Consider the following 12,394-nt stretch of genomic DNA (forward strand, 5'->3'; position numbering starts at 1 on the left):
TTTGTCTGGGAGAGACCTTGCTGATGCAGTAGAACTACCTTGTATCTTGTTGCTGTTCTCAATCTTGCCATGACATGAAACTGTCTTCCACAACCTCACCTTGGTAGCAGAGTTTGGCTGTTCCTCACCCAGTTTTAAGCTGTTTCTGTTTCAGTTAATGACTGTGTTTCAACCTCCGTGTGACATTGATGATCATTAGCACCTGTTTGGTAGAATTGGTTGATCAGACACCTGACTAGAATCCTACAAAATCCCTGACTTTGTGCAAGTGGACCTATAAGAATTGATGCTGGTTTGAAGGCAAAAGGTAGTAACACCAAATATTGATTTGATTTAGATTTCTCTTTTGTTCGCTCACTTTGCATTTTGTAAATTGATAACAATAAACAATCACTATTTATATTTCTGAAAGCATTCTTTGTTTACAGCATTTTTTCACACCCGCCTAAAACTTTTATATATATATATTTTTGTATGGGGAATGTGCAGTAGTGTTTTGTTGTTGTGTTCCATTTAATATATTCATTCATTTATTTGACATATCTGCTTTTGCATGCTTGTGTAAACCGTCAATTGAGGGGAAAATATTATTTGTTAGAGGTACGGCTTGGTATAGGTAGATTCATCTCAGGAATTTATCCAGGCCACAGGTCTTATTAGTGTAGCTACCAGCTGGGTAAGGGGTCGGCCGTTACATAAGGTTACAAAAAAGGAAAAAAATTAAGGCAGAGGGAAATGTGAATAGGAGAGGTGGGCTGATAAAATGAGAAGAACAGGATTTGGGTATGAAAACTGTAACCCACCCAGAGGTCGTTTATTGCTGCTGCAGGTCTTTATGACTCACATCTCGAAATACATTTAGAGAAAGTAAATGTAATCACATAACAATAACCGAGGCCCGGCATTGTTCAAGGGCTGAAATGACATTCCTGCCGTCAGTAGTTTGTAAGTTCATTTGTTTTGACAGCTTACAGTTTTCAAGCTATTTTGAAGGCCAACAGCCATCATGTTTTAACGGAAACATTGTAAGGCTGAACTAACAAATGGAGATTATTTCTCCAGCAGCCTGCTGTTTGGAGCCATACATATACACTCACTGGCCACTTTATTAGGTACACCTGTTCAACTGCTTTCTAATACAAAAATCTAATCGGCCAATCACATGGCAGCAACTCCACATTGAGAAGATGACCCGCTGAAGGTCAAACTGAGCATCAGAATGGGGAAGAAAGGAGAGTGAAGTGACTTTGAATGTGGCTTGGTTGTTGGTATCAGACGGGCTGCTCTGAGTATTTCAGAAACTGCTGATCTCCTGGGTTTTCACACACAACCATCTCTAGGGTTTACAGAGAGTGGTCAGAAAAAGGGAAAATATCCAGTGAGTGGCAGCTCTCTGTGTGAAAATGCCTTGTTGATGCCAGAGGCAAATGACCAGACTGGCTTGTGTTGATAAAAAGGCAACAATAACTCAAATAAGCACTTGTTACAAGCTGAACAGCATCTCTGAACACATAACACGTTGAACATTGAAGCAGGTGGGCTACAGCAACAAAGACCAGAATGGGGGCCACTCCTGTCAGCTAAAAACAGGCAACTGAGGCTACAATTCACACCGGCTCACCAAAATCGAACAACAAAAGATTACAAAAATGTTGCTGGTCTGATGTGTCTCGATTTCTGTTGTGACATTTCGATGGTGGGGTCAGAATTTGCCATCAACAACATTAAAGCATGGATCCATCCTGCCTTGTATCAACAGTTCAGGTTGGCGGTGGTAGTGTGATGGTGTGGGGGATATTTTCTTGGCACACTTTGGGCACCTTAGTACCAACTGAGCATCGCGTAAATGCCACGGCCTACCCGAGTATTGTTGTTGACCATGTCCATCCCGCAGCATACTCATTTTCTGATGGCTACGTATAACAGGATAATGTGCCAGGTCACAAAGCTCAGATCATCTCAAGCTGGTTTCTTGAACATGACAATGAGTTCAAATGACCTCCACAGTCACCAGATCTCAATCCAGTAGAGCACCTTTGGGATGTGGTGGGATGGGAGATTCGCATCATGGATGTGCAGCTGACAAATCTGCAACAATTTCGTGATGCCATCATGTCAGTTTGGACCAAAATCCTTGAGGAATGTTTCCAGCATCTTGTTGAATTAATGCCACGAACAATTATGGAAGTTCTGAAAAGGGGGTCCAACCCATGTCCCTAGCAAGGTGTACCTAATAATTAAGTTTAAGTCTGTACTACATGGATAATGTTCTCAGAGAAGGAAACTCTACAGTGCAATTAAAATTTCTCTTGGATGAATGAAAGCCCTGACAATCCAAATAGTTAAATACCAAATTTTATCATCAGCAAGGACAGAGTTCTAATTCGGAAACTTGACTGGAAGGAAAACCTCTGCGGCCCTCCAGGACCTTGACTGAGGACCCCTGTCTTTTCCCATCATTTGCCATCTTTTTCTCTCATATATGTGAAGGCCCTTTTGGGAGTGGGGACTCCAGGGTGTACACCCAAGTCACTTTGATGGTACACTGGTACACTTTAATGACACTTTATAGTTCTTTATTGGGTTGTGTGGTTCCTCGTAGAATTGTTGCTTGGCATACCACCATTGCATTCTGGGAAGGGTTCTTTGCATATGAAGTTGGTTCTTTCTGCATTGAAAAAATTTATGATGTGTAGAAAAATCTGAAATCTTTAATTCTATGTTGGTTACTGTTGTGATGTGAAATTTTCCATATAAGTTGATAAATATTGTGTATGTCTTTATTTGTAACTTATAACACTAATGTCTATCATTGATAAGAACAGCAATGGTTTGATGGCTAAGAACCAGTCCTTTGTAATTTTAAGACAGGGTTGGTGGACATGCCTAAAAGGAGTTTGGCAAGTAATTCTCTGCAGGACCCTCTCAGTTATCCCCCCCCCCCACAGGAAAGCCAGACTGCCTAGCTGGCAAGCTTCACTTTAACACATGGTTTTGGGGGCAGGTGTGAAGGTATTCTCTGCCCTATTTCTCTAAAGTATTGCTGCTTTGGAATTGGCTTGTATCAGAAGCCTTTAAGTACCATGATGCCCTATTGGCTGTAGGGGTGGGACAGAAAATCTATAAATTTGCTTGCTTCACCCTTCTCTCTCTCTCTGACCAACTGATGAAAGACCATCTCACACACCATGAACTGAAAAGGACAACACAATGGAGAGCACAGCTTGGCAGCCATATTGAGACAGACATGTGGCCCGTCCTGAAGAAAGCTGACCACCAATGAAGACTTCACTGGAGACATTTAAAGTAACTAACAAGTCTGTGTGCCACCTGAAACTACACATCAGCATTTATCAGGTTGTATGGTTGCCAGTATTCACTTGTACTTTGCTTATTGTTATTATTTAAGAATATTATCGGTAATACATTATTAACTCCTGCTTGTCTTTTACTACACCTAATTGCCTGAGGTTGTAAATGTAGAAGGGAAGGTGCGGAGAAGTTATATGGTACAATACCTTAGAAACAGTCTGTAAGATTTGAGGCATTCGGACAAAGGCTACACATTAATAATACAAAAGGGGAAAGTTGAGTAACAGAGAGCTCTACCGAGACAAAACAGCTACCTAGCAGAACACAAACAGAATAAGGAAACCTGGACTTGGCCTGAGTTATTGTATACAGTAAGAGTCCATTTAAAATCAGGACCATCTGTTACCATCTATTCATGGTTATCTACTATGGAGCTGGGAATGAATCTAAATAAAGAAAAGGGTCTTTCTGGAACCTTCACCTTCTGGATGGGTCTTTTGGGAACCAAGCATGGTTCCCCTATGGCATTGTGCTGAAGAACCTCTGGCAGCTTTATTTTTTAAGAGTGTAAACCTGCCCATGCCACCATACGTGCAGCTGGCAACTTGCATTATTAACATTAATTACAAGGCGTCACAACAGAACAAAAAGTAATATACTGTGTGTGTATATATATATAATATAAATATATATAATATATACAAATACTTTTTAAAAACCATGCTTATATTAAGTTAAAAAGGTGGGCGGTCTGGCGAACCATAAGCTTTACCTAGTAGGTAACCACCCATACAATCAGATTGTGATTCAGACTACGAATGCCGTGAATGTAATTACCCCGATCTACATGCTGTCAAATAAACGAACCACACGCCGTGGTGCAATGTTAGGGGCTTCGCCTCTGGTGCTGACGTCCGAGGTACGATTCCCGAGAGGGAGTGCAGTTGAGTGTGTACGCCTGATGAGCCCAGAATTAGGGCGAAACACGTGTCGCGTACTCTTTGCATTATTTGACAGTAAACTATTTTCAACCATTCTATGATCTGCTTCTCACAACTGAAGGCACCATGGCGGATGTTAGCTGACTTGCTGGCCAACCACAAGCGTTACCTGGTAGGTAACCACCCATACAATCAGATTGTGATTCAGACTACGAATGCCGTGAAAATATATATACAGTATAAGTAGATATGTGTATATATATATATATGTGAATGTATGTATGTATGTATGTATGTATATATGTATGTCTATATTTATATATATATATATATATGTGCATATGTATATATGTGTATATATATGTAGTGTGACAGATAGAGGTCTCCGTGACCCCTTGAACCCTCTGACTAGACGTCAGACACCAGGTAAAAGTCCAAATATTAGTTTATTATTAATAATAATAATAGTGCACAAAGCACCCTCCTCTCCACAATACTCAGTAATAATCAATATTTAAATAATAACCAATACACAATCCTCCACTCCCAGACGCGTTGCCCTCCTTCCACCCAGCTCAGCTCAACATCTGGGAGTTCCCATCGTCCTTTTATATTCCCTGACCCGGAAGAGTTTCTGCCCAATCAGTCCACAGTTCCTTATTCCTTCCGGGTTAGGGCAAACAGTCCTTTTCTTTAACCCGGGAGCACATCGTATCTTCCTGTCACGTGGCCATGACGTACTCCCAGGTTATAGGGCACATAAGAGCCTCCGAGTCCTCCTACAGCGACTCCTGGTGGCCCCCAAGGTATCCAGCAGGGCTGCGTATAAACACTACATAGTCCATGAGGCCCTGCTGGAACTCAGGGGACGTTCACGCTGTTGGGAGAGCTCCTCCTGGCAGCCTGGGGGTGAGAGCCGGAATCGAAAGCCGGCAATCCACCACAGTAGATATGTATATATTTATATCCATCCATCCATTTCCCAACCCGCTGAATCCAAACACAGGGTCACGGGGGTCTGCTGGAGCCAATCCCAGCCAACACAGGGCACAAGGCAGGAAACAATCCTGGGCAGGGTGCCAACCCACCGCAGGACACACACAAACACATCCACACACCAAGCACACACTAGGGCCAATTTAGAATCGCCAATCCACCTAACCTGCATGTCTTTGGACTGTGGGAGGAAACCGGAGTGCCCGGAGGAAACCCACGCAGACACGGGGAGAACATGCAAACTCCACGCAGGGAGGACCCGGGAAGCGAACCCGGGTCCCCAGATCACCCAACTGCGAGGCAGCAGCGCTACCCACTGCGCCACCGTGCCGCCCATATATTTATATGTATATATATATATATATATATGTACATATGTATATATATATGTACATATGTATATATTTATGTGTATATATATATATATGTACATATGTATATATATATATGTACATATGTAAATTTGTATATGTAGATATGTATATATATGTATATGTACCCTGTATATATATGTTTACATAACCTCTTTAACACACTACTTCTCCGCTGCGAAGTGCGGGTATTTTGCTAGTAAAATATATAATATATACAAATACTTTTTAAAAACCATGCTTATATTAAGTTAAAAAGGTGGGCGCTTTTGCTAAGATTTTAAGAAATGTTTTTTGAATGTTGATTGATGAAAAGTGCCCACGCTTTTATTTTAAGAGTGATGTATGAGAGACTTACAGTATTTTTTACTTTTTAGTACACTTTTTAACTTAATATAAGCATGGTTTTTAAAAAGTATTTATAATATATATATATATATATATATATATAATATATATATTCAACTTTTTAGTCTTGGTTTTGTTTTAGTATAATTTTGTAATCAATATTTTAACTTCTTCTTCTTCTTCTTTTGGCTGCTCCAGTTAGGGGTTCCCACAGTGGATCATCTTCTTCCATATCTTTCTGTCCTCGACCGATCCGGTATGGAAATTTGTACTGTTGTCCACATATTGATTTAGCAAAATTTTACACCGGATGTCCTTCCTGACGTAACCCTCCCCATTTATCCGGGCTTGAGACCGGCATGAAGAAACACTCTGGTTTGTGCATCCCCTGTGGCTGGGTTGTAATCAAATATTTTAACACTTCCTTTAATATTTCTATCCACTACTAGCGCCATCTATTGGTGAAATCTGTAACTATTTTTCATGTGATAATTTCATTTCTTAACATGGATTATTTGATCAATTAGTGAAACTGATTATTGATTCATGTATTGTCATCAGAAGTGAGCAAGTTTGCAAAATTTCAAGTCATTTGGACAATAGGAAGTGGGATAAATATGGATTACAAGATTTGTACCAGACAACAAACAGGTGAAGTTAAAATAAGTGTGGTAATAAAAAAAGGAGTATTTTTACTGTAATGAAACCATTTTACTTTAATAAATAATCTAACATTACCATGAGTATTAGCTTTTTTTTTAAATTTAAGTCAAGTCACTTTATTGTCATATTGCACACTACCAATATGCAGTTGAGTGCAAATCTTGTGTGCATGGTCCACATCAGTTCCACACAATAAAGTATACGCATAATAAATACATTTAATTATCAATTCAGCAGTAAGTCAACATCTCTCTATTATTAAAAAAATCTTGTAAGGAAGCGAGATGTGATTTTCTCAGAAAGACACTTTCACATCCTGCAAGATAATGTCAGACACATTTCTTGTAGAGAGAAAGAAATGATGCTTTCGAGCAGTTATACGTTGCATTGTCACGATGTAATTCCAAACATGGAATCAAAATTCAATGCGATATTGACGAAAAGGCAAAAGTGCAAAGAGATCAAATATATGGACATAGGTGATATGACAGAAGTGCACCGCGTGAGATGCAGATCACGCGGCACAGCAGCAGCACCAAGCCAGCAGTGAGCAAAGCGAGCAGGGGGCAAAGTCCCCTAGTATTGTACAAAATAACCTCACTTCATAGTGTAACAAGAATGACCATAAGACGTTAAAGTTTGGGGCAGCCACCCGTATAATTTTTCCCGGCTGCAAAATTGATTCAATAAAACAGACACTTTCACACGACTGAGTCCAAAACAGAACTGATTTAGTATAAACAAGATGGCGACTTTAAAGGGCAGTAAGGGAAGTGATGTCATCAGGACCGGGACCGGAAGTGACGTCGTTGGGTGCCCCAGAACCGGGCGGGATTTCCCTAGAATGGTCTGTAAGAGATCCAGAGAGAGAGAACTTCGCCACCCCCTGGTCCGGCATGGAATTACATGTACTCAAGCCCTTTAATTGTCTCCTAAACCCGCGTGTGTAAGGATAGGTAAACAAGTAAAACAAGAGACAGGAAACGGAACAAGAGTTTGGGGATCCTCTCTGTATAATGTGAACAATTCCACAAATCAATTTTAACTCCAGAGTAGTGTCCAAATAGGGACAGCAAGGGAAGGGAAGGTGCTTGGTGTTTATAGCTGTGGGGAAGGAAGAGGCAGGTCTGTGAGGGATCAAGCCGGAAGTGAGGTCAGGGAAGGGAATGCAGGACCCGGTGACGTTTTAGGTGGGCTTCTGTTCAGCAGATCTACAGAAGTGGAAGAAGAAAGGTTAGTACGCTTTGTCAGTCCCTGCCCTTGCTTTCTGCTCTCAGGTTAAGCCTTCAGCCTGCCTACTAAGCACACGTGTGACAACTCTTAGACACACCGACAGTTTGTACACTACATATTGCATAACACAAAATACACTCTATTGACAAAAATATTGGGACGCCTGCCTTCACACACACATGAACTTTAATGACATCCCATTCTTAATACATAGGCTTTAATATGTAGTCGTCCCACCCTTTGCAGCTATAAGAGCTTCAACTCTTCTGGGAAGGCTTTCCACGAGGTGTAGGAGTGTGTTCATGGAGATTTGCGACCAGGAGAGCATTTGTGAGGTCAGGCACTGATGTTGGATGAGAAGGCCTGGCTCACCCGCTCGCAGCCTCCGCTCTAATTCATCCCAAAGGTATTCTGTAGGGTTGAGGTCAGGGCTCTGTGCAGGCCACCCAAGTTCCTCCAATCCAAACTCGCTCCTCCATTTCTTTATAGACCTTGCATTGTGCACTGGTGTGTGTGCAGTCATGTTGCCATCCCCAAACTGTTCCCACAAAGTTGAGAGCATGAAATTGTCCAAAATGGCTTTGTATGCTGAAGCATTAAGAGTTCCTTTCATTGGAACTAAGGGGCCAAGCCCAACCCCTGATAAACAACCTCCCACCAAATCCCCCCTCCACCAAACTTTACACTTGGCACAATGCCATCAGGCGAGTACAGTTATCCTGGCAGTCGCCAAACCCCGACTCGTCCCGTCGGATTGTGTGATTCGTTACTCCAGAGGGACACGTCTGCACTGCTCTAGAGCCTAGTGGCACGCGGTGGGCTTTACATCACTGCATCTGGAGCTTTGGTGATGTCAAGCTTGGCTGCAGCTGCTCAGCCATGGAGACTGATTCCATGGAGCTCCCTGTCTATACTGCACTGTTCTTGAGCTTTTGGAGGTCTGTAAGTATTAACTCTGCAGAGAGTTGGTGACTTCTGACCACCTCAGCATGTGCTGTCCCAACTCTCTGATTTTATACAATACAATTTATTTTTGAGTAGCCCAAAATCACACAAGAAGTGCCGCAATGGGCTTTAATAGTCACTGCCTCTTGACAGCCCCCCAGCCTTGACTCTCTAAGAAGACAAGGAAAAACTCCCAAAAAAAACCCTTGTAGGGAAAAAATGGAAGAAACCTCGGGAAAGGCAGTTCAAAGAGAGACCCCTTTCCAGGTAGGTTACGTGTGCAGTGGGTGTCAAAAAAAAGGGGGTCAATACAATACAATACACAGAACAGAACAAATCCTCAATACAGTATAAAAATAAAAATTTTACAAGTATGGACCAGAATTTAACAGTAGATGCCTCCCCCATTTGGCCATTCCACCGCTGAAACAGGGCTGGGCCAGCCAATCCGATGAAAGGACCGCTCTACCCAACGATTCCTGAGATTCTATGTCACAGATGACTTTACCTTAGGCAGGCAAAACAACTTGGCAGATGGACTGTGGCACCAAGTGCCACATTTGAGTACCGCGAAGAGAAACAGAATAAGTGAGGGTTAATAACAAATTCTAACTATCATATTCCTTATGTTTTAGTGCTAATGACTAACAACAGAGATGCAGTCTGTACAGTTAATCAGCAGCTCTAGGCAGGGTGTGCTAAACTGAAGTAGTGAGTTTTCAGCCAGGATTTAAAAGCTGAGACCAAAGGGGCATCTCTTATAGTAGCAGGCAGACCATTCCACAGTTTAGGGGGTCCTGTAACTAAAAGCTCGACCTCCCACTGTTATTTTATTAATTCTTGGAATCATAAGCAGACCGGCATCTTGAGATCTTAATGCGTGCTCAGGTTTGTAAGTCATGAGAGGTTCAGACAAGTAAGCCGGACCTCGGACATTTAATGCTTTATATGTTAAAAGGAGGATTTTGAAATCTGCCCTAAACTTAACCGGGAGCCAGTGTAAGGATTTAAGAACTGGAGTTATGTGTTCGTATTTTCTTGTTCTTGTAATAAGTCCTGCAGCCGCATTTTGGATTAACTGGCAGCTGTATAAAGAACAGTTTGAACATCCAGTGAACACCGCACTGCAGTATCCTACTAGAAATAAATGCATGAATTAATTTCTCAGAATCATGTTTATTTAGAAAACGCCTTAATTTCCCAACATTTTTAAGATGGAAGAAACCTGATTTGGACAACTTTGTAATATGCGCTTTAAATGACATGCTAGAGTCAAAGATAACTCTGAGATTGCAGGCTGATTCAGTAAAATTAATGGGGATTCCAACTGAGTTAAATGATGACAGAATATTGTTGTGATCAGTGTTATTCCCTCCAACAATTAACATCTGTTTTATCTGTGCTTAAAGACAAGTAGTTCTCATCCATCCACTCTTTTAATTCACTAACACAGCTAATTAAAGACAACATCAGAGAAACTTTATTTGATCTAAATGAAAAGGTAAAACTGGGTGTCATCTGCATACGAGTGAAAATTAACATGATGTTTCCTAATGATAGATCCCAGTGGAAGCATGTAAAGTGAAAACAGTAAAGGTCCCAGTACTCGGCCCTGTGGGACACCATATCTCACTTCTGTGTATAATGATGGAGTCCTGGAGGCACATTTCTGTACATATTGGAATCAATTTGATAAATAAGAACTAAACCAAGCGAGCGCAGTACCTGTAAGACCAACATCATTTTCTAGCCTGTGCATTAAAATAGAATGTGGCCTACCACTTCATGGCTGAGTTTCTGTTGTTCCCAGTTGCTCCCATTCTGTTCTAATACCACTAACAGTGAACTGTGGAATATTTAGTAGCGCGGACATTTCCCAAATGGACTTAATGCACAGGTGGCATCCTATTACGGTGCCCAGGCTTGAATTCACTGAGCTCCTGAGAGCGACCCATTCTGTCACAAATGTGTGTAGAAGCCGTCTGCATGCCGAGGGGCTTGAGTTTATACACCTTTGGCCATAGAAGTGATTGGAATACCCGAATTCAATGAGTGATATTTGAGTAATATAGTAGTGCAGGGCGGCACGGTGGCGCAGTGGTAGCGCTTCTGCCTCGCAGTTAGGTGACCCGGGTTCGCTTCCCGGGTACTCCCTGCGTGGAGTTTGCATGTTCTCCCCGTGTCTGCATGGGTTTCCTCCGGGCGCTCCGGTTTCCCTCCCACAGTCCAAAGACATGCATGTTAGGTGGATTGGCAACTCTAAATTGGCCCTAGTGTGTGCTTGGTGTGTGGGGTGTGTTTTGTGTGTGTCCTGTGGTGGGTTGGCACCCTGCCCAGGATTGGTTCCTGCCTTGTGCCCCTGTGTTGGCTGGGATTGGCTCCAGCAGACCATCGTGACCCTGTATTCGGATTCAGCAGGTTGAAAATGGATGGATGGATAGTAGTGCAATAGAATGTGAAGGAGAAGGAAGAGCAGCATGAATGTGATGGGTGGTAAAGACCGGCGCCAGTCAATATGCAGAGTTCAGCACTGTAACGGTTTGAAGGAAGAGCCTGCTGGGCCCGGACCTGGTGCCACTGTTATCATCTTCCGAATGTGAACACTTCATGACTCGGATGACTGGGGCCATAGAAGATTCCCCAGCTTTCACCAGACACTGCCTAATAGATACTGTATGTCTTTTTGGAGAGGACCGTCATCTCCAGTGGCTTGATGGGTGAACACAGCACTCTCGGCAAGGCTTTTGTGATTCAGGGCGGTGCTCTTCCCATACCAGGCAGTTAGGATGCTTTCAGAGGTTCAGGTGTAAAATGAATGATCTGAGGGCATCTGGGCTCGTGCCAACCCTCTTTGGGTACTGCTGTGCCTTTTTCATTACTTTTCCAGTGTGGACAGTCCATGTAAGATCTTTGATGATATGCATGCCATTGAAATTCAAACTGCTTACCCTGTCCACACTTATCCTATTAATGGTGGTAGGGGAGTGTGTACACCTCCTTGCTTCGTAAAGTCTGCCATTATCTCTTTGGATTTGGCCACACTTTGGGGGGGTGGCAGTTTTCCAGTTTATCAGGGCTCTGGTTTCCTCTGTTGAAAATTAAACCCACCATCTCTGCATCATCACCAACTTTCACAATGATGTTGGAGGCTAAATTAACCAAAAAACGCTAAACCTGGCCCTGTGTGAGTGAACGTGGAAGTGTATTAAGCTTTCCTGGGATGTACGGGAGCCCCGTCTGGATATGGTTTTCAGTTTGAGCCTATTGCTTCAAGGCTGCCTTCTTCATAATAAATAATATGAGTTGGTTTCAAGGATAGAATGATGGCCTTATGGGAAGCTTTTTTTTTAAATAAAGCATTTATATACTCTGCCAAGTATTGCTATAGTACTTTCCTCTTCTATAGTAATCTCCAAAATATCGCCCACATGACTGATGATATGCAAGTGTAAGACCACTGCCTGCTTAAAAAATGGCACGTGCAGGGAAGGACAGGTGTTCTCCCCGTTTCTCCATACAGATTTCCTCCATATAAGTGACTTCATTTTCCTCCATTGGTTCAAAAACATGAGGCATAGAAAAGTC

The sequence above is a fragment of the Erpetoichthys calabaricus genome, chromosome 9 (genome assembly GCF_900747795.2).
Source record: "Erpetoichthys calabaricus chromosome 9, fErpCal1.3, whole genome shotgun sequence".
In the NCBI taxonomy this organism is placed as follows: Eukaryota; Metazoa; Chordata; class Cladistia; order Polypteriformes; family Polypteridae; genus Erpetoichthys; species Erpetoichthys calabaricus.